General features: G+C 49.1%; 1 long non-coding RNA gene across 1 annotated transcript; it reads right to left on the reverse strand.

Annotated features, from left to right (window-relative positions):
- Window positions 1-9350: 9350 nt before the first annotated feature.
- LOC133357156 (uncharacterized) lies at window positions 9351-20308 on the reverse strand. The gene is made up of 2 exons (XR_009756932.1): window positions 11628-20308; window positions 9351-11285 (listed from the first exon to the last, which is right to left on the reverse strand). It is a non-coding gene; the product is annotated as an uncharacterized LOC133357156 (long non-coding RNA).
- Window positions 20309-22131: the final 1823 nt, after the last annotated feature.

Raw genomic sequence — 22131 nt, forward strand, 5'->3', positions numbered from 1 at the left:
TTAAGAATCAACATCACGCGTTTAGAGTCTTTGGCTGCTACAAATATCCACACGATGATGGTAAGCCGTCACTTCGTTGAGCTATCATTTGTGGTAGCCAGGGTCGCTCCTGGGAAAAGGAGCTAGGCCTCTCAGTGGGCTTTACAGTTGGTAAACAAAACGTTTCGTTTTCATCTTCTTGGTTCTTTCGGTAAAATCACGTAGAATGGAAATAATAAAATAATAAAAATAAAACATAATAAAATTTCGATTTAAAGCTTTCGTGACTGCAGGGATTCATCTTCTTGGTTCTTTCGGTAAAGTCACGTAGAATGGAAAGAATAAAGTAATAAAAATAAAACATAATAAAATAATTCTCACGACGTTTCGGCCACAACGCAAGCAGCAGGTGTGTCTCGACAGACATGTTCTCCACCTGAGGACGGCTGCTTGCGTTGTGGCCGAAACGTCGTGAGAATTATTTTATTATGTTTTATTTTTATTATTTTCTTATTTCCATTCTACGTGACTTTACCGAAAGAACCAAGAAGATGAATCCCTGCAGTCACGAAAGCTTTAAATCGAAGTTTCGTTTTCAGTTGAGCGTCAGCTTGATCTGGGAGGAAAATGAAAAGTGCAATTTTTTGTCTTGATTTGAAGCTTTCGTGCCTGCTGGAATCCATGCTCTTTGGTTCTTTCGGTAAAGTCACGTAGGTAGAAAAATAAAATATAAAATAATCTATCACGACGCTTCGATCGCAACAGGACGACCGCTTGTGTTGCGATCGAAACGTCGTGATATATTATTTTTGTTTCATTTTATTTTTCTACCTGCGTGACTTTACGGAAAGAACCAAAGAGTATGGGCATTTTTATTATTTAGCACAGAAGGGGCACGCACGTTCCCACGCTATTCGATGAAACTGTTTGGTTTCATTGGTCCAGGGGTGGCCAAAACCTGAAACAGACGATGATTTCTGCAAAGAACCAAGTGTGTGTTTAACACGTACCAGGCTTTCACGACCAATATCATCCATAATACAGGGTTTTTTAGGGGGTTAGATCACGTAAATATATAAATGTGTCTTCTTGGTTCTTTCGGTAAAGTCACGTGGAAGGGAAGTAATAAAATGATAAAAATGGCCAAAACGTCGTGAGAATTATTTTATTGTGTTTTTTTTTATCATTTTATTACTTCCCTTCTACGTGACTTTACCGAAAGAACCAAGAAGATGAATCCCTGCAGTCACGAAAGCTTTAAATCGAAATGGTGTATTTGTATTATTTTATTATTTCCCTTCTACGTGACTTTACCGAAAGAACCAAGAAGATGAATCCCTGCAGTCACGAAAGCTTTAAATCGAAATATAAATGTGTGTCGTTAAACCCGCCACTTGGCTGTCGCCTGATGAAGCTAGTTGTATTTACTGGTGAAACGTCGTACTCAGATTGTAAATCTTGTGGCTTGGCTCTCCAACACACCAGTGTGCTGTACTAGTACACTACACAATACACTACACTATACCACTACTATACACTACACTATACCACTAATATACACATTACACACTACTATACACTACACTAGAAACTATGATACACTACACTATACCACTACACTACTATACACTACACTAGAAACTACGATACACTACACTATACACTACTGCTGTACTAGTAACGAATTTGCACGTTCTGTTTACGTGACAACCCTCACTAATTGGCTGTGTCGGGTGGTGGCGGGTTTAACGACACATTTATATATTTACGCGATCTAACCCAAAAAAAAACTGTATTATGTATTATAGCCAAGTGTGTATATATAGTGTGCACATACAGTTGATCATTGATTATATCCGGTCGCGCGATTAATCCGGCTGCTTCCAACATGATCTGGCTACCCTGGGCCAATCCGGTGAAATCGTTCCAAAGGTTGTAACCAGTCTGGCAATCGGCACCGTGTGCGTGACAAAGAAAACAAGTAGCTACGATTTCAGCGTCAAATGGTACGTGCACTACATGATACACTACTTACAACTGAACCAATGAAAATACACCGCACGTGGATACATCAACCCCATGCGGTCTTCGAGATTGGAGTGGTCGATACGGGACAGTCAATACGGTAACTTTTCGAAGTAGGATATTTATTTGTCTGTTTTTATGTATATCTATGCCGATTTCATATTGTAAACAACACTTAAAACACAAAAAAATCACTTATAAACTGTGGGAAAATTTGCGATTTTATATAATTGTTTAGTGATTATCCGGCCCTGCTCCTCCCCCCCGCCCAGAATAATCGATGATCCACCGTATCGACAGCTTTCGGTCACAGCAACGCGAGACATTCATCATCTCTTTGCTACGACCACGTGATAGCGCGGCTCTCCGTTATGCCCCTTCGACAGAGCCACGTGTTGGGTGGATTAAAGAGCAGCGGTGGTCACCTGGGGACGTCAATGGGACACCTGGAGACACCAGGTGACCACCTGGAGACACCAAGTGGCCACCTGCAGACAAGTGGCCAAGCAGTCACCGGCAGATGCCAGGTGGCCACCTCGAGACGCCAGGGGAAAGGGGAGCGCCTTCAACTCACGGACGGACTAATTATTCACATTGGGCCTAAAACAAGATAATTTTCTACACATTAATTAATAATGAAAGCATTAAGAATATATAATACAATTGTAGTGACACAGCACCGACTGTAGTACAGCACCTGCAACTGCAGGTAGACACTTAGCGCACGCGCTGTCGAGCATATACACGGTGTGCCGGCAGGGCGGAGGAACTGGGGCAAAGGTCACGGTAGACCTCGTGGGGAGGCCTCTAGAACCCTCTGGTGGGTTTGAGAAGGGAGGCGCGCCCAGGGCGGAGCCAGGCCGCGCCGAGGGGAATAAAAGCAGCGGAGAGCGGGGAGCTCCGGGCTGCCGGGAGTGGAGTCGTCTCGTCGCCACCGCCTTCGCCCGATCGTTGTGCGGCCGGACAGCGGTTGGCTATCCCGGATGATGCCGTCGGTGCAACGCGGGCAGGGTCGTGCCTGGGCTGGGTCCTGTAGCCGCGTGATCGTGAGGTGTCCGAGTGGTACGCATCGGAGCATTTATAGCTCGGGGTGAGCTGCTACAAAACGAGTCCACCTTCGCTGGTTCCCATTGCACATCGTAACACCTGTTTTATTGCCAGGAAACTTGCCCAATTTCGTTTACTAGTTCAACACACACCGGCTGTGTGCTGGGAGAGTAAAACCCCCACAGCAACATTTACAATGTGCTGGCTTCTTGTGGGTTTCAAAATATGCCGAGTTTAAAATCAAAATAAAACCCAAATCACCTATCGCTCAACTGGGAGTTACAGCAACGAGCAGCGGCAGCATGGAATCATCGCTCCGTACTCTGTTCCTTTCGCTAAAGTCACGTAGGTATAAAATAAATCACGACGTTTCGGGCGCCAACACAAGTGTCCGTCATCATGTGGGAAAGCACGGTCACCTGATGACGGACGCTTGTGTTGCGCCCGAAACGTCGTGATTTATTTTCTACCTACGTGACGTTATCGAAAAAACCAAAGAGTATGGATTCCTGCAGTCACGAAAGCTTCAAACCAAAATTGTCATCACTCCATACTCGTGGCACACTTTGTCCCCCGGTAGAAAGGGGTCACGAGACTTGTGAGGCTTTCCGTTAGCAAACAATCGAAGTCTAAAACACGTTCCTTCGGAGTGGGCATGTAGGAACTTGGTTGGACAGCGCATTCGTGCACGACAGACAAATATGCACGACAGACAAATAATCCCTGGTGGGCAGTGTGAAACCTGTTGTTCCTACCTGTATACAAAATAACTTGACTTGAGGTCGCCAGGCAGCCAGCCAGGTAGCCAGCCCCCTTAACTATCGGCCCCTCCCCCTTGCTTAGGCCCCTCCCCTTACCCCCCCTCAGGCCCCTCCGCTGACCCCCCCCCCCCTTCCTTAGGCCCCTCCCCTGATCCTCCTCCCTTAGGCACCTCCCCTCTCTGTACCCGGTAGTAGATCTCCACCAATCAAAGAGCTGTTTATATTATTAATATATTTATGCACGACAGTCAGACAGACAAAAAATCCCTGGTGGGCAGTGTGGAACATATTGTTCCTACTAGATTTGAAGCTTTCGTGACTGCAATGATTCATATTCTTAGGTTTTTCGGTAAAGTCACGTAGGTAAAAACATTAAAAAGTAAAATAAAATAAAAATCACGACGTTTCGGAGGCAACACAAGCTTCCGTCTTCAGGTGGTACCGTCACATATTGTTCCTACCTGTATAATAATGTAAATAAATGTTGGGGGGGGGGGGGCAAACAATTGGGAGCAGCAGCAGAGTCCTGAAAGAATGATGCTAAATGAAAATAGCACGCCGATGTTGTTACTCATGAAATATTTATTAAATGAACTTATTAAATGCTTCTCTTTACACAAATGGACATCTCCGGGCACTGTTTGTAGCATTTGATACACACGGTCCTGGTAAAGATACATAAAATAAAAATTCATATATTTTTTTCATAACTTTTAAACGTCGTTACCGCATCACAAAGATGCACGTTCCAGTGGTTTATTTTTTCTTATTAACGTGTTCTTTAGTTTTCCTCTCCCTTTTTTTTTGTTTTGTTTTTAATATCTGGAAGAAAAAAAAAACCTGCCCCGAATGGGTTGAGACTTGGATTACAAAACTAAACACAGACCTTAAAGTTTAACAAACATCGTTCCCAAATGGAATGGCCGCTTGCAATCACGAGTGGTTTATATGTACAGACACCTTGCGCCCGGTGGTCCTTTGTTACGATCAACACCATTTCAAGCGTCGTGATGTCACGGTGGGGTTTTTTTTTCTGTCGAAATTTATTTCATAAAATATTCCTATACATCTTATTTTTGCACTTTTGCCCCCCTTCCTCTCTCTTACTCATTCGCATCATCATTATTTAACACATTGTAGGGCTGTCGCGACCAATATCATCCATGAGGTTTTTTTGGGGGTTAGATCGCGTAAATGTGTCGTTAAACCCACCACCACCCGACACAGCCTCTAGCACGGATCATCATTATATGGGTTATTTATCTCGAAAATGATTTAATTCGACGAATGCAGATTTATTTATGAAGCACGGAAGCAAACAACAAACGAAAGCTCACGTGGTGTGCCCCCCCCCCCCCACCACGTGACTCACCATAGACGGCGACATTGTTCATCACAGCCAATCACCACCCACCACCCCCCAACACACACTGGACATTGGTGATAAAGAGCTTCATAGCTCATCGGATTTTCTATCTCCAGGATAAATTAATATTGTAATAAAGAAATAAAGGGGAGGTTGTCCATCTTAAACAAAACAAATTTGTGATTCTATAGGAAGTGACCTCAGAGCCATATGGCTACGTGAATCCAGAATGATATAAATAAAAATTTCCCTACCATTCTTTGACCAGAGCTGACATTGTCGAATGCCATACATGTTGCCGTTAAGCCAATCATCACTTTGAAATGGATACAACATATATGTGTATCCCAGTGTAGGAAGCTAACAGTTTAACAAGTAGGCTTTCGCGACCAGTATTATTCATAATAAAGGCTTTTGGGTTAGATCGCTTAAGTATAAATGTGTCGCAACCCGCCAATCAGTAAGAAATGTGTTACGTTAACAAAACGCCAACTATATTCTTGGTTCTTTCGGTAAAGTAACGTAGAAGGGAAACAATAAAATAATAAAAATATTAAACAATACAATTCTCACGTTTCCACTGCAACACAAGCAATCGTCATCAGGTGTGAAAAACAGCAAGAAAAACACTTTTTTCAAATTTTCTTGCGGTATTTTTCACACCTGATGATGATTGCTTTTGTGTTGCAGTCGAAACGTCGTGAGAATTTTATTGTTTTATATTTTTATTATTTTATTGTTTCCCTTCTACGTGACTTTACCGAAAGAACCAAGAATATGAATCCCTGCAGTCACGAAAGCTTTAAATCAAAACGCCAATTAGTTATTTATTCAGCCCACTGGTGCGCTTGAAGAGTGAATTCACAACATTTAGAATTTGATTACGACGTTTCGCTGGTAATTAAAGCAAACAGTTGGTTATTCGCCGGGGAGAGTAAGACTCCTGCCATAGAAATGTGGAATTTCCGTTACTGGCTCAGGGCTGCCAAAGGAGGATTTGTTTATAAAGTGTGTTTGCATTCCTATAGAACCCCATAGAATATGGTTCATATATAATATACTATATGTACACGTCTGGGATTAGTTATGCAAGGGTCGGTGTCCACCCCGTCACACTCCCCCACCTCCCCCTCCACCCCGACCTCCTCTCCGCCGATGAAAACCAAATCTTAACTTCTTAAAAGACAGCATCGCGGCTCCATGATCATCGTGTGACGCATATCTTACACTGTTGCAAAATTGTACCAAACGGAACAGGAGAAAAAAATAACTAAAGTACTTTTCGATTTAAAGCTTTCGTGACTGCAGGGATTCATCTTCTTGGTTCTTTTGTCTGACGCTGTCTCCCCGACAGACCTGGTCTTCACCTGAGGACGGCTGCTTGCGTTGTGGCCGAAACGTCGTCAGAATTATTTTATTATGTTTAATTTTTTATTATTTTATTACTTCCCTTCTGCGTGACTTTACCGAAAGAACCAAGAAGATGAATCCCTGCAGTCACGAAAGCTTTAAATCTAAAAATAAAGTACTGTATATAACGGACTATATATCTTTATTTTACTTTAATTTGAAAGGCGGTGACCACAATCGGGAGTTTAACTGAACCTTATTCATCGTTTCGGTGTTTTTTGTGTGTCACAGTTTGTTCGTTCGCGACGGCCGCAAAGCGAATTTCGCCGTTGACACCACGACTTCAACCAACGGCACGAGACTCGCAACACCCGCCACGCACACCGATAACTTTTGCACGACCTGGTGGGTAGGCGGCACACAAAAGAAACATTCAATATGAACGGAGCGGTGCGGTGGGGTGGGCATCAATTGCTACTACCCGTTTTTGTGGTTCCTCCGTCCGTGCCACCCGCTTCAAGTGAGAACGACTTCTTGTGTGTTCAGGTTGATGTCCTCCCCACGGCCGCCGCACCTCCGATGTGCACGGCTGGCTTTACGCACGGTGCGAAATAAGTTCAACGCACGTACGTACACACACACACGTGGGTACATGTGCACGTGCGCGTCTTGTGTACGCGGTAGGTGTCCAGCGCGCCACGTGACGAACACGGTTGACCTACGTACGGAGCGAAAGAAGTTCGACACACAGACATGCGTGCGCACGCGTCCTGTGCACGTCGGTATGCGTCCCACGCGCGCCACACGAGGAGTGCGCGTTGGCCCACGTGCGGTGCCAAAGAAGCTCAACGTACTTCGACCGATGCGTACGAGTGAGCCTGCCGGGGTAAGGGTGACGGCACGGCCTCCGACAGGTCGAGAAAACCTTCAACCGCCGTGCAGCGTCCGAAGCAAAGCGTCAACCGGGGGAGGGAGGGAGGGGAAGAAATTCCCTCTCAGCTAAATTGAGTTAAAAATTTCGTGACTGTAGGAATTCATATCCTTTGGTTCGATTAGTAAAGTCATGAAGATAGTAAGTGGGTGAGTAAGTGCACCATCGCCATCTCGCTGGTGGCGATGGTGCACTCACTCACCCACTAAACTCACCCACCTATCCACTCACCCACCCACCCACCCAGCCACTCACCCACCCATCCATCCACTCAGCCACCCACCCATCCACTCAGCCACCCACCCATCCACTCAGCCACCCACCCATCCACTCAGCCACCCACCCATCCACTCAGCCACCCACCCATCCACTCAGCCACCCATCCACTCAGCCACCCATCCACTCAGCCACCCACCCATCCACTCAGCCACCCACCCATCCACTCAGCCACCCACCCATCCACTCAGCCACCCACCCATCCACTCAGCCACCCACCCATCCACTCAGCCACCCACCCATCCACTCAGCCACCCACCCATCCACTCAGCCACCCACCCATCCACTCACCCACCCATCCATCCACTCACCCACCCACCCATCCACTCACCCACTCACTATCTACGTGACTTTACCGAAATAACCAAATAATGTGAACCCCTCTCAGCTCTTCTCTGGGGCTTTCACTCGGATTGTAACCCTGGGGGGCTCCCGATCAGAAATATCCCTGGGGTCAAATCCCCCCCCCCCTACCCCAGCGAGGGTCTACACTCAGCTCTATCATCATCACCATTGTCATCTACATCATTTGTCCACGAGAGGGTCGGTGATGTTACAACCACGCGTGACGGCGCTGTTGTTGTTGTGGTGGTGGTGGGTGGATGCCTCACCAGGAAGAACGTGTCCCCAACCACCACCACTACCGCAAACCACTGCAATTTCCACTGACGGTGGGTGCAGGACTGACGGATGAGAGGGAGACAAATGCTACCAAAATGTTGGTTTTGTGCGCGGTGGGGAAATGTGTTTAAATCCGTTTCAGATGACGCGTCCGTGAAGTTCGGGCTCTCTCTCTCAACGGGGGGGAGGGGGGGAATTCCAAGGCCACCAAATGTCACTTTTAGGATGCGATATCTTTCAAACACTCCTGGAATATTCTCCGGACAATCAAATTATTGAAATGTCCGAAGGGATTAATGGGGGATGGGCATTTATCTTGATAATTTCTGCATGACATTCACTTCACGCGGAGGTCTGTATATCTTTACAAGCGTGCCCACGACATCCATCATGTCACACAAGTTGAAAAAAAACAAACACATTCCTGCTTGAAACCATTCAGAACTAGATCAGCTCCTACAGGATTACCCAAGCTTTTTCCGAGTAGCTCTCGAGATCCCGGTATGAAGGCAGAATTTCTTGTTACTTATAAACATTTTATTTTGCCTGCGTTCATAGTTTTGTTCTCCCGACTCCCGCACCTGCCGATGTGCATGGCCGGGCTACGTACGGCGCGCGAAAGAAGTCCCCGACGTGCGTAAACATTGCGAAAATTTAATCTGCAAAGCGAAAGAAAGATGACATTTCGATGCTTACTCGGTTCAACTATCACCCTATGAAATGGTTTAGTAGCAGCATTAGGCTTAGGATATGGGGGGCGGGGGGAGGCGAGGTTGTACACAACCAAATTTCCAAAACTCTGTTCAGTCCCACGCCACTCGAGCTACATTCAACTGGACTGGCCATCGTACCCTTTCGCATTGCTTTGTAAGGCAGTCAAATCTGACATTCATTTCCATGTTATAGAGATTTCTTGAGGCTAATTGGGGGGCGTAGGGGTTGGTGGGTGTGTTGGGGATGGTGGGAGTAAACAGGTCACGTGTCTCTTTGGGGGGGGGGGGGGGGTGGGGAGGGTGGAGACATTCACGAGATTGTAGGGGCGCAGTAACCCATTGCCGACTCGACGAAAAGGACTTCCCGGATAAAATCAATGAGCGAATAAAGACAAAGATCCCTCCCCTACCCCGTATAGCCTTAACAGGCTATTAGGGGCAAGTGCTGTTCAAGCGAGCAAGCGACGTGAAGGCCGGAACGGCAACACGGAAGGTTGGGGGGGGGGGGGGGCAGCAACACGCCCGGCCGCCTTTGTCTCCCCCCAAGTGGCGATGTTGACTACACACGGCACCAGGTGCTCGACTGATGCCCGAGTTGATCTAGGGGGAGGCCCAGGACCGGTTCAGATAATCGTCACCGGTGTTGGCCGTGAGCGGGAATCGAACTCGGGTCGCCAGGTTCGTAGCGCGGCGTAGCGCTAACCGCTGCACCACCGCTCCCCCACACACGGTCTGTTTAGAACTTAATGTGGAGCTTTCGTGACTGCAGGAATTACTCTTTGGTTCTTTCGGTAAAGTCACGTATAAAGAGAAAATAATCAATGAAATACTAGCATACGACGTTTCGATTGCAACACAAGCAATGATCATCAGGTATAAATTAAATAGAAACACAAATCTAGTATACTTAAGGCCTCGACACAGAGGCGTGGTTTCTCTGTGTGCCGATGTACGTTCTCTCTCTCTATGTATCTCTGTGATATCTGTCTCTACTTATATGTCTGTCTAAATGTGTCTGGTTCTGTGTTTTATCTCTCTCTCAAATTTAGCATTCTCAGGAAGAACGTAATCAACCAGGTAGGGTGTTGACTGTTATGTTATCCGACTCTCTGTTGTATTACAATACATTTCTAAGTATACTAGATTTGTTTCTATTTCATTTATACCTGATGACGATTGATTGTGTTGCAATCGAAACGTCGTATGCTAGTATTTAATGTGTTATTTTCTCTTTATACGTGACTTTACCGGTCTGTTTAGAGTCAACCATGAGAACACCCCACACGCAGTCACCCATACGACACAGCCCAGCGGGCAGCGCGATCATTGCTCCCTGCAGGTGGTGGAGGGGGTTCTCGGGGGCAGGATCACGGTTCGAATCCAGCAGCCGACCCTAGTTATTACCACGGTTAAGAGATAACCGCAGCGGTTAAAAAAAGATCCCTCGGACGTTCGCAAGAGCAGGCGGCCCTCCTGCCCCCCACCCAACGCTCGCCGCGTGTCGGGCGGCAGCGGTCCAAATTTTTTGTTCCTAAAAGTCGAAAATTTATCTGGGAGGGGAAAAAAAGGCAATTCGGATGTTTACAGAGCAGCAGTGGTAGCAATTGCGCTCCCACCCCCCACCCCACCACTACCACAACTCTACTGGCAGGCTAATGCCGCACAAGGTCACTCTTGCAAATTATAAGAGACTCCTTGCTTTATCCTCACCCAGTAAAACAAAAATACAACAACGAACGTAAATCGAACTTCCCTGCGCTGGCAATATTATACCGCTCGCCAACCACGGCACAATCTTATTGTTCGTTTCGTCGTGGCGAGACCCGGCATATGCGATGAAATGTCCAAAGAGGGGGATGGATAAATGAATGAATGGGCAGACAAAACTCGAAAAAAACCGCAGCCAACAATAATCCCAAATGCCACGTGCTCGTCATGCGTACACATATCTCTCTCTCGCGCGCATGCGCACACGGGCAAAGTCGCTCTTCCCATCCACATCGCTCCCTTTGCTAATCGGGGGACCCCCCCCCCCCCTCAGTCGTGCACGGTATTCGGCCTCCGATGTCCCGGAATTCGCGATCCACGTGCCGGGAAGCTTTCGTTTCGTTCGTTCACTCATTCTGTTGCGGGAGAGGCTGCCAGCAGCACGAGAAAGGTGGAATGTGTTGGCTGGTTGGCCGCGCCGAATACGGTGGCTAGAAGATGTTAACTATCTCGCCTGGTGTACAGGAGGTCGTGGGTTCGACCCCGGCGCCTGCTGCTGTATATTTGGGGTTTGCGTGTCTCTCTCATCATCATCAAGGTGGCTAGGAGATGTTAACTATCTCGCCTGGTGTACAGGAGGTTGTGGGTTCGACCCCGACGCCTGCTGATGTATATTTGGGGTTTGCGTGTCTCTCTCATCATCATCATCATCATGGGGGCTAGGAGATGTTAACTACCTCGCCTGGTATACAGGAGGTCGTGGGTTCGACCCCAACCCTGACGCCTGCTGCTGTATATTTGGAGTTTGCGTGTCTCTCTCATCATCATCACGGTGGCTAAATGTTAACTACCTCGCCTGGTGTACAGGAGGTCGTAGGTTCGTTCCCGACCCTGTCGCCTGCTGATGTATATTTGGAGTTTGCGTGTCTCTCTCATCATCATCACGGTGGCTAGGAGATGTTAACTCCCTCGCCTGGTGTACAGGAGGTCGTGGGTTCGTTCCCGACCCTGTCGCCTGCTGTTGTATATTTGGAGTTTGCGTGTCTCTCTCATCATCATCACGGTGGCTAGGAGATGTAAACTATCTCGCCTGGTGTACAGGAGGTCGTGGGTTCGATCCCGACCCTGACGCCTAATGCTGTATATTTGGAGTTTGCGTGTCTCTCTCTCATCATGATCACGGTGGCTAGAAGATGTAAACTATCTCGCCTGGCATACAGGTCGTGGGTTCGATCCCGACCCTGACGCCTGCTGCTGTATATTTGGAGTTTGCGTGTCTCTCTCTCATCATCATCACGGTGGCTAGAAGATGTAAACTATCTCGCCTGGTGTACAGGAGGTTGTGGGTTCGATCCCGACCCTGACGCCTGCTGCTGCATATTTGGGGTTTGTGCGTCTCTCTCCACATGATGGTGGATTTTTCTCTGGTTTTCCGTCCACACGTAGAATCAACGTGGCGTTTAGAGTATTTGGCTGCTATACATTTCCATATAAGCCACTTCATTAGACTTGCATTTGTGATAGCAACATTTTGTTTTAGTTTAACGGCACGCACAGCTGCGGTAGAAGCGGAAACTGAAAAGCTGCAACGCTGCCAGAGAACTCCGAACGAAGAAGGGAACTTAAACGAGATATATTAAAAAAACATGCCAATGTAAGAAACCTGTTTTTCTCAAAATGCTAAAGGTCCTAACTCACTTTATGTGAGTGGGGTTCATTTTTTTTTTACAGAAAAAAAACAGCTTCTTTAAATTATCACGGTTATAACAATTATAATACATTTCTTTAAATTAAGGGCTTAAATTATTATCGTGAAAGCGACCCGATGCCAAAACAGTCGGTGTATCTTGACTTTGTCAACGTACGTGACTAACCCTGTATAATAACGCTCACGCAACGCTGCTGAAATGAATGAATACGCGGTTAATTTCTCTCCCTCGCCTTTGTCTTTCATTCCGGCGAAGGGGACGGGGAGGGCAGAGGTCACCCCGAGTGGCACACGCACACAATCGTTACGAAAAAAACAAAACCGAGAGACGCGGAGAGGACGACAATTCATGTATACAAAGCGGGGAGAAAATAATCTGAAACATAGAATATATAACACAAAAAAGAAATTAGGATTCACACCATAAAAACAAACGACTCATTAAAACCCCACGTAGTAAGCACGTACTGCATACGCAAATGTACATATGTACAAAATTGAGAACGATGGACGTTGAAAAAAAAATGTACACCACAGGTTCGGGGTAGATGATATTGACCATGATATTGACCACTCCCCGTTTGCGTATTACGGGCTCAACTCTCCATGAGCGTTCGGCACTCCCCGTCCGCTGGTTCTCACCTGTAAATGTGAAGCCCACATCTAGACATGGAGGGATTTCAGTTGAGTTGTTTTTTAAATCCTTTATATTAAGTTCGCTTGCTTGCTTGCGTGCTTGCGTGTTTGCTTGCTTGCGACTGTGCAAATCTTTCGGTCGTTTTTTAACCCACTTCCCGTGATCCAATCGAGCTGACATTTTGCACACAGACTCGTTGTGCGTGACAATTAATTTTCGTGAAAAATTTTTTCCAAAATTTTACACTGTTTAGGGGAATTTTTAAAAAATATTTAATTACCAATTGCTTAATGGTGGCAGGTAATCATCAGACCCATAGGTGGAAGCCATCTCAAGCCAGAGGACGAGAGGACTCTAGCCGCCACGCATATAAAGGATTTATAGTGAAAAACTTTATTTTTACGGGTTATAATTATTACTTATCTAAGGCTAGAGTGACACACCGATGGAGCGGGTTTGTTTGGGGGCGGCTGGCCAGATTGAACGCCGTAAGAAGCGGTTGGTGGGTGGAGAAAAATATTTAAAAACCTGGGAATTCGTTTTCAATTAGTTTTTTTGGGGGGAGCGGGGAGGGCATATTTAAAGTGGTACGTTTGTAAAATACGCAAAGTGGTAAACGTTACAAGCAAGTTGAACCGAACTTTAAAAAAAAATACCGTATACGCTTTTGAGAACACACACTACATTCGGTATATATATATTATACGTGTGTGTGTTCACGCACAGGGGTCTTGTGACAGTTTTGGTAAACTTTAACAACACAAAAAAGCGTTGAGTGCGCCACAACCTCAGGGGGGGGGGGGGGGGTGGGAACGTGAACAGCAACACCACCACCACCACCCACCGCCATCATCATCATCTGCCGCCGCTACGACGTGGGAGAAACTCGACTCTCCGATCGCGGTGGCCGTCAAATAAAAACGTTACCACCACCCGCGCGTTCGTGTGTTGTTGTGTTATGTGTACCCATCCCACATGAGACCTATACTTGCAGCTGTTGTGGCAGGACCTGCTTGTCCCGCATAGGCCTCTTCAGCCACCAGCGTGCCTGCAGAAGACGTGGATGTCCTTCCTAGATCTTCGTTCGCGAAGCCAAGCCATAATGTTGTTTTATGTGTTGTGTTGTGTCGTGTGTTGTGTTGTTGTGTTATGTGTTGTGTTATGTGTTGTGTTGTTGTGTGTGGGAACGGCACACGGTCAGAGGAGCCGAGCATTGACAACGGCCGGTTGGGGGCTGGAGTGTTCCCCGGAGTTACCTGGGGGGGCAAAAAATAAAAACGGTGCACGCGAGTGCCGCCACTGACTTGCAAACGCATTTTGACAAAACGCACCAATGCATCCCCCATCACCCCACACCGCCCCCCGTTCCAACGTTCGCCGGATCGGTGAATCGGTGTATCCGCGTGCGAATACCACACACGCGGCGGCTCCCTCCGCTCTTGCCACCCCCCTGCCCCTTCTTTGAGACAACCCCGGCTATGAACCACAACCTTCGATATCCACGGTCGGCTACATACGGTGCGAAAGAAGTTCAACGGACGTCAACCCGTACACCACCGCGAAATATTTGAGTGTTTTTTTTTAAAATCATTTATATTAAGTTCGCTTGCTTGCTTACGACCGTGCAAATCTTTCAGTCGTTTTTTAACCCACTTCCCGTGATCCAATGGAGCTGACATTTTCCACACAGACTCGTTGTGCGTGACAATTAATGTTCGTGAAAATTTTTTTTCCAAAATTGTACACTTTTTAGGACAAAAATATTATATTTAATTACCAATTGCTTAATGGTGCAATTCAATCATCTGACCCATAGGTGGCAGCCATCTCAAGCCAGAGGACTCTAGCCGCCACGCATATAAAGGATTTATAGTGAAAAACTTTGTTTTTACGGGTTATACTTGTGCACGACCGGCTACGGCTAACATCAGCGCCTGAACGGGTCGTGGATGGGGATGTGTTCGCGACGACTGTATCGAATGAGGTTTATTATTTCGGTAACTTTCCGGTCCACTACCCTGCCGTGGTTGTAAATTCGTTGCGGTCAGCGGCACCACGGCGCTTGCGATGACGCGGAAGGTCGCGGGCTCGATTCGATCTCCCGGCACGGCAGTCGAAACTACGCTCCGAGAGAAATGTCAACCGCCGATGCCCACAATCGATCGGCGGTTCGCGTGCGGTCGGGTTAAGTGCGGGTACTGGCGCCGCATCCGAAACATCGAACCCACGTATGACACCTCGAGCCGGGCTCTCCGAAGATTTCTCGAGCGGAGGGCCCCCCCCCCTCAACCAGCAGTGGATTGTGCAAAGATATTTCAGGGATTGCGCCTTCATCATTCATTACCCGCAGTCCAGAGAGAGCAGTCAAGTAGCAGCCAATCACAGTTCGCACGTCACTGGCGTCTTTTAAACCTTCATAACTCTGTTTACAGATCGCGCCTTACCACATTTTTTTTAATAAAAAAAACAAATTTATGCTCTGGCGGTTTCAAAAACCCAATAGCAACTAAACAAAAATGTACCGTACCAATGCATTGAACGAACGCACGCACGCAAATAAAGAATTACGTAGTGTTTTTGTTTAAATTATTCGAAGCTGTAAGATTAAAATCATTTACAAAAGCAGTCCACTTTTGAAAACCCCCCAAAAAATGCACAATAGTTAAAAAAGTTTAGTTTTGTTAAATGAGGTCAAAATGGTAATATATTGTATTATAAGTATATTCCATATAGATATGTGTGTGTGTGCTGTGTAATATTGGCTCAATATGGAGTGCAGGTGGTGCATCTGCCATTCATCTCAGTCAAGTCAACCCATGCCATCACCCGGGTCTGTCCCGTGGCCTCCTCCTGCACCTAGCCTGGCACAGGAGTCAACCCATGGCACCCGGGGCAGTCCCGTGACCTCCTCCTGCACCTAGCCTGGCACAGGAGTCAACCCATGGCACCCGGGGCAGTCCCGTGACCTTCTCCTGCACCTAACCTGGCACAGCAGTCAACCCATGGCACCACCCGGGTCTGTCCCATGACCTCCTCCTGCACCTAGCCTGGCACAGCTGTCAACCCATGGCACCCGGGTCAGTCCCGTGACCTCCTCCTGCACCTAGCCTGGCACAGCAGTCAACCCATGGCACCACCCGGGTCTGTCCCATGACCTCCTCCTGCACCTAGCCTGGCACAGGAGTCAACCCATGGCACCAGGGTCTGTACTATGACCTCCTCCTGCACCTAGCCTGGCACAGGAGTCAACCCATGGCACCAGGGTCTGTGCTATGACCTCCTCCTGCACCTAGCCTGGCACAGGAGTCAACCCATGGCACCCGGGGAAGTCCCGTGACCTCCTCCTGCACCTAGCTTGGCACAGCAGTCAACCCATGGTACCACCTGGGTCTGTCCTATGATCTCCTCCTGCACTTAGCCTGGCACAGCAGTCAACCCATGGCACCCGGGTCAGTCCCATGACCTCCTCCTGCACCTAGCCTGGCACAGGAGTCAACCCATGGCACCCGGGTCAGTCCCATGACCTCCTATCAGCGAACCTTTGACACTTCATGCGACGGGCAGCCGCAATATGCACCTAGCCTGGCGCAAGCGCCGTGGGGTGGTCGCCGCCCCCTAGTGGCGAACGGCGGGTTTGACGTGAAACGTTCGGCTACACATTTCAGACGCGTGCGATGGTGGCTGTTTTTTTGTTTGTTTCAGTTCTACCAAAATATCGGACACTATCTCTCTGTACAAAAGAAACATCAAGTAGGTGGCAGCTGGCCACGTGATCAATGCCTCCCCCACAGTCGTACGACGGGCACACGTCGTCCGTGAAATGTTCTCGGTTATGACAAAATCAACAAGGGGAAAGACACGCGATGGGCAATTACAAAAATAACAAAACACAATTGACATTCTCACCCTTCCACTTTGCCCTCCGCCCCCCCGCCCCAAAAAAAAAACAACTCGAAACCTCTTCAATACGACGCTGGGCCAGACTGCAGAGAGAATATACAATATTTCTCTTCTTAAACGGCGCGCACAAGAGCCGCTTGAGCACGGACGCATCTTCACAAGGTTTACGATGCACTCCTGGCCGTCGCCGATCGAGTTAACACACCTCAACATTTGAATTGTTTTGTACGCATGGCCCCCTGTAAAATCGGCTTTGTTTATCGCAAAGGCTTTAAAAAAAAAAACGCCATCGCAATCGGGGCGATGCAGCGACCCGCCGTGACCACGTAAAAAAAAATGGGCCTCACATACTTTCGTAATTAATCGACCGGCTTGATGACGACGACGACATCCACATCAAGCCCAAAATCATGAGCCAGAAGCTCCGCGCCGATTTCGCACACGTTCCGCGGTGGAACTCGGCGGCCAAAGCAGCAACGGGTGCGCGCGGTCGTACGTGCATGCCGGCGACTCTGAGATGGTGGTGCCAATTCCACGTCACCATGGCGCGCGGGGGGGCCCAGTCTGTCCGTAACACGACTGCTGGCTTCCCACTCGTTTTAGACGGCGGAGGGATGGACGGGTTGGGGCTGCATCGACCCCCGACGACCAGGATTTGAACTTGTGACCTTCCGAGTAGCGAGCGGATCGCGCTCTAAAGCCGCAGCGTTGCAGTGCTCTTCATTGATTTGGGGGAGGTTGTCATTTTCGTCGCACGTCGCGAGACGCAACGAACTCTGCTGACCTGCAACCCCCACGCCAACCAAATGACGAGAGAGAGGTGAGTGGGTGGGTGAGCGACTGGGTGAGTGAGTGGGTGTGTGAGTGGGTGAGTGGGTGGATGAGTGTGTGGGTGAGTGTATGAGTGGGTGGTGTGTGAGTGGGTGAGTGGATGGATGTGTGGGTAAGTGTGTGAGTGGGTGGATGAGTGAATGAGTGAGTGGGTGGATGAGTGTGTGGGTGAGTGTGTGAGTGGGTGGATGAGTGAGTGAGTGGGTGTGTGAGTGTCATTTGTGGCTGGGTCGCTTTCGAACGGTAAGTGAATACACCTCGGTGGTTTCTGTCTGGTAGGACGGGGATGGTTTACTCCTATTTGTATGTGCTTGATAGATTTGTTCACCTTTCCTAGACTTTGCGCTCCTATCGTGTCTTCGTACTGCGTCTTGCTGTTGTGACGTTCTTATCCGACTGGACGCATGTGATAAAATGCTTCACATCTCATCGGATTCCTCCGGCCTACAAAAACATTCTGATTCTCGACGAACAGGGGCCGCCGCGACCGCCCCAATCTGTCCGTTCCGTCGCCCGCGACCACGGCTGGAGGCCACGGGTTGCCCTCGGTCGGCAATCGACGGTTCGACGCGGTGGCCGCGCGTCCACGGGACGGACATCGACGGAGGTGGAAACGGCAGAGAGTTATCCCGGGACTTCGACCAAACCGAGGGCGCTTGGCAGTGAAAACGATCTCCCCCTCCTTCCGTGGGAACTTCATCGCCGCTTTTGTTTCGTCCGTTCCTAACAGTACTTCCCAGATAGTTTTGTTTTCCTTTTAAGGTTATATATATTTTTTTGCTTTGGGAATGGCTTAATGTACTAAAAAAACGTGCAAAACGATAGACGAAATGAAACCATACGCGGGGGTAGGGGGGGGGGGGGGCTTCACAAAAGTTTGTCCGCTTTTCCCTGGGGGGGGGGGGGGGGGGATGGCGGTAGGGCCCCCCCCCCCCCCCTCAACTTACGAAATATCGCCCCGGTTCGTAAACGGGGGAAAAGCGTGAACCTTCCATTCTCCTCGACGACGCGCACGGGCGAGAAAGCGACATTAATGGGAACCCCCACCCCACCGCCTCCCCCCCCCCCCTCCCTTTCTAAAAAAGACCCCAAAAAACCGGTGCCGGTTTTCAAAATGCCGAACAACATCCACCGTCAACCCAAACCCAGCCTCGTCCATTTTCCGGCGAGGATTTTCCTCGTTTTTTTTTTCTTCTTCGCCAATTTTAAAAAAGGTTTCCCACGCGACGCGGGCGTCTTTCAAGGTTTACGGTCGCGCCAGGTCAATTCCGAGTTCGGTGGACGCGAAAAGCCGCGCGAGATCGCGCTCGCCATTACACACACACACACACAAAGTGCTCGTCACAAATGAACCACAATATAACAACACCCTTGCCGATCTCGTCAAGGGGCATAAACCATCATCACGCGAACGTCGGTCACCCGCGCAGCGGCGGCTTTTGGCTCGCCATCGAAACAACGGACGGTCACACCGCCGTCGCGCGCTTTCAGATGCGCTTCTGCGGCCGTCTGGAATGCTGTTTCCTTCTGATATTAGGAAGCCGCCGGAGCATCTTCTCGATTGAAAACTCATTTCTTTTGAACTGCTTGTTTGTTGTGTTCAGTTTGTCGTCCTTCCCCCGCACCTCCGATTGGCCACGGTTGGCTAAGGTACGGTGCAAAAGAAGTTCAACGTACGTACGGACATATGTAGGTGGGCGGGCAGGCGTGAGGAACACGGAATCTGTGCATTCTTTTTTCTTGAAGCGTGAAAGTCTACACGACTTGGCGAGCCACCCTCCCCCCCCCCCCCGCGGTTTTTTGTCTCCATTTTTTTTATTCGCCCCCCCCCCCACTCCTCTCCCACCGTGGAACCGTTGCCGTGGCGACGATCACAGCGCAGTCCCCGCAAGATGGTCGCCAGAAAAAAAATTATGAAAACAAACGTACAGCAAGTAATAACCAAGTCACGTGATCGTACGGGCGCGGCCGCGATTGGCTGGCACCTGGGCGACACGTTCACGAGCCAAGCGACGGGGCCACGTTACGATCGTCACGGGAAAAAGGGTGGGAGGGGGTGGGGGAGGGAAACGAACAAGATTCGCCGCCCGCTTTCGCGAGCTTTTCGTTTCGTCCGACGATTTTGCAAGAGCGCGTCGAAGGTAAACAAACAAAAAAAAAGATGAACTACTCCCGAGTCTGCCGGCGTCAGGGGGACGCGCTGAAGCGTTACAAGGAAACCCGCGTTAAATTAGGAGCTGAAGGAAGACGCAATGGGGGGAAAAAAAGAGCAACTTCGCTTCAATTTCGTAGACAAGCAAACACCTCCGTGGGCCGCGTCTCCCCCCCCCCCCCCCGCCCGTCGACAGTTCCGCGCAAACTCCGTCGTTCGCCGGAAAAGAAATATCAAAGGCAGGGGGGACACGGGTGACTTCAAGGTGCTCCTGCCGTGGTATCGCCCTCTGGTGGTCGAACCCCTGCAGTTCCCACCCACCCCCCCACCCACTCCACCCAACTCCGCTCGCGAGGTCACAGCAACGTGACCCCCATTCCCCCCCCCCCTTTTGGCGACGTCCCAACTCGCGCTTATGTTGGCGCCGTAGCGCGGTAAAGTCGGACGCCCGACCACAAGCTTCAGCTTTCACTTTTAAATCACCCATCAGCCCACGTATGGAGGAAAGACAGGGGTGGCATCTCCTCTAAGTGGGGAGGGGGGCTATTCAAAGCCCGCAGTCGTAACTGGCCGAGCGAACCCAGGCATTAAAATTTGCGCGGTTGCCATTTCCAGTTTACTTTAACCTCTTTTATATATATATTTGTGTAAAAATGTTTTTTCACGATTGCAGCTATTAATATTTACAGGAGGCCCTTTTTAGCCGCCGCATCGCCGAGGAGCGTTAAAAGCGTGCCGGCCAGACTCTGATTTAGTGTCGGTTTGTGTGTTTCTTTTGGTTGCGTCTTCCTTTAGCCCGCTCCCCCACCCAACCGCGCCTCCCCCCCCACCGCCCAATCCTCCCCCGCCACGACAACGCTTTCTCAAGTTGATAAGTTTACTAAACGGGGAGGGAGAGGGGGGGGCGGGGGGGGCAGGCGAGACAACAAATCCGTTAGGCTTCAGCGTGAAAATTCATCGAGACGCCGAGTGGTGTAGAACGGGGGGGGGGGGGGGGGGGGGCGGGTAGGGGGGGGGTGATGGCTAGGATGGAGAATTAAATTCACAGCTTTTCCTTCGAAGGCACCCAGATGAATGGTCCCGACTGCTCTTCGATAATCTGCTTCCCCTGGCTGTAGATCTCTTCCAAGGTGTCGCCCTGAATGACCGCTGCGGCGGGAGAGGAGGGGGAGGAAAGAGGAGAAAAAAAACATCATCAGAATCTTTCTTTTTTGTTGCAACAGGAAGCAAGGAATCCGACGAGCCACTAGGCTCTTTTTCACCACGGGACGTTCAGTTCGGGGCGGGCCAACGAGTAAATAACAGCAAACAATGGTTCTCATCTTCCGGAAAGATGGTCCCCGCAAGAGGGAGATTCGCGGATAGCCAAAGTCGCGGACAGCGAGTTCGCGAACAACGAGGGAATACGGTACACGTTTGTCCATCTGTTACGGCGGGTTTTTGACCAATCTTCACAAAGTTAACACAGAACGTACTTTGGTGCAAGTCGGTGCGAGGTCTGGGCCTGGTTCAGATGTAGCTCGCCACGGATGTTAGCCGTGACTGAGAATTGAACTTGGGTTGCTGGGTTCCTAGTGCAGCCCACGAACTCAAAGGGAATTGAGGGGTCGGTTGGGAGACCGTTAATGGGGAGCCAACAGTGGCTAGGAGATGTTAACTCCCTCGCCTGGTATACAGGAGGTCGTGGGTTCCATCCCAACCCTGACGCCTGTATATTAGGAGTTTGCGTGTCTCTCTCTCTCCCCGTGGTCGCGTGGATTTTCCTCCAGGTCCTCCGGTTTTTCCCTCCACATTTAGAATCCACATGATGCATTTAGAGTATATGATGATGATGATAGGCTCACTTCGTTGAAAACTATCATTTGTGAAAGCCAGGTCGCTTCTGACAAAAAGATCTGTATAGCTCAGCGAGCAGATCCTGGTAAAAAAAAACAATAATATTAACTGCCGCACCATCCCGTAATACATCCAGGCCCCACGTGGTCAATCCAGGAGGTGGAGGAATCGTGCATGACACCCCGGGGGCCACATTTAATCACGGGCGGCTGACAGGTTTTCAACTCGGGAATCTCAGCGGTGCCAGGCTCAGATCTACGATTAAGCTGCAATCTCTCAAGCGTAAATGAG

The sequence above is a fragment of the Lethenteron reissneri genome, chromosome 57 (genome assembly GCF_015708825.2).
Source record: "Lethenteron reissneri isolate LAM-NWPU_2019-01 chromosome 57, ASM1570882v1, whole genome shotgun sequence".
NCBI classification, from domain to species: domain Eukaryota; kingdom Metazoa; phylum Chordata; class Hyperoartia; order Petromyzontiformes; family Petromyzontidae; genus Lethenteron; species Lethenteron reissneri.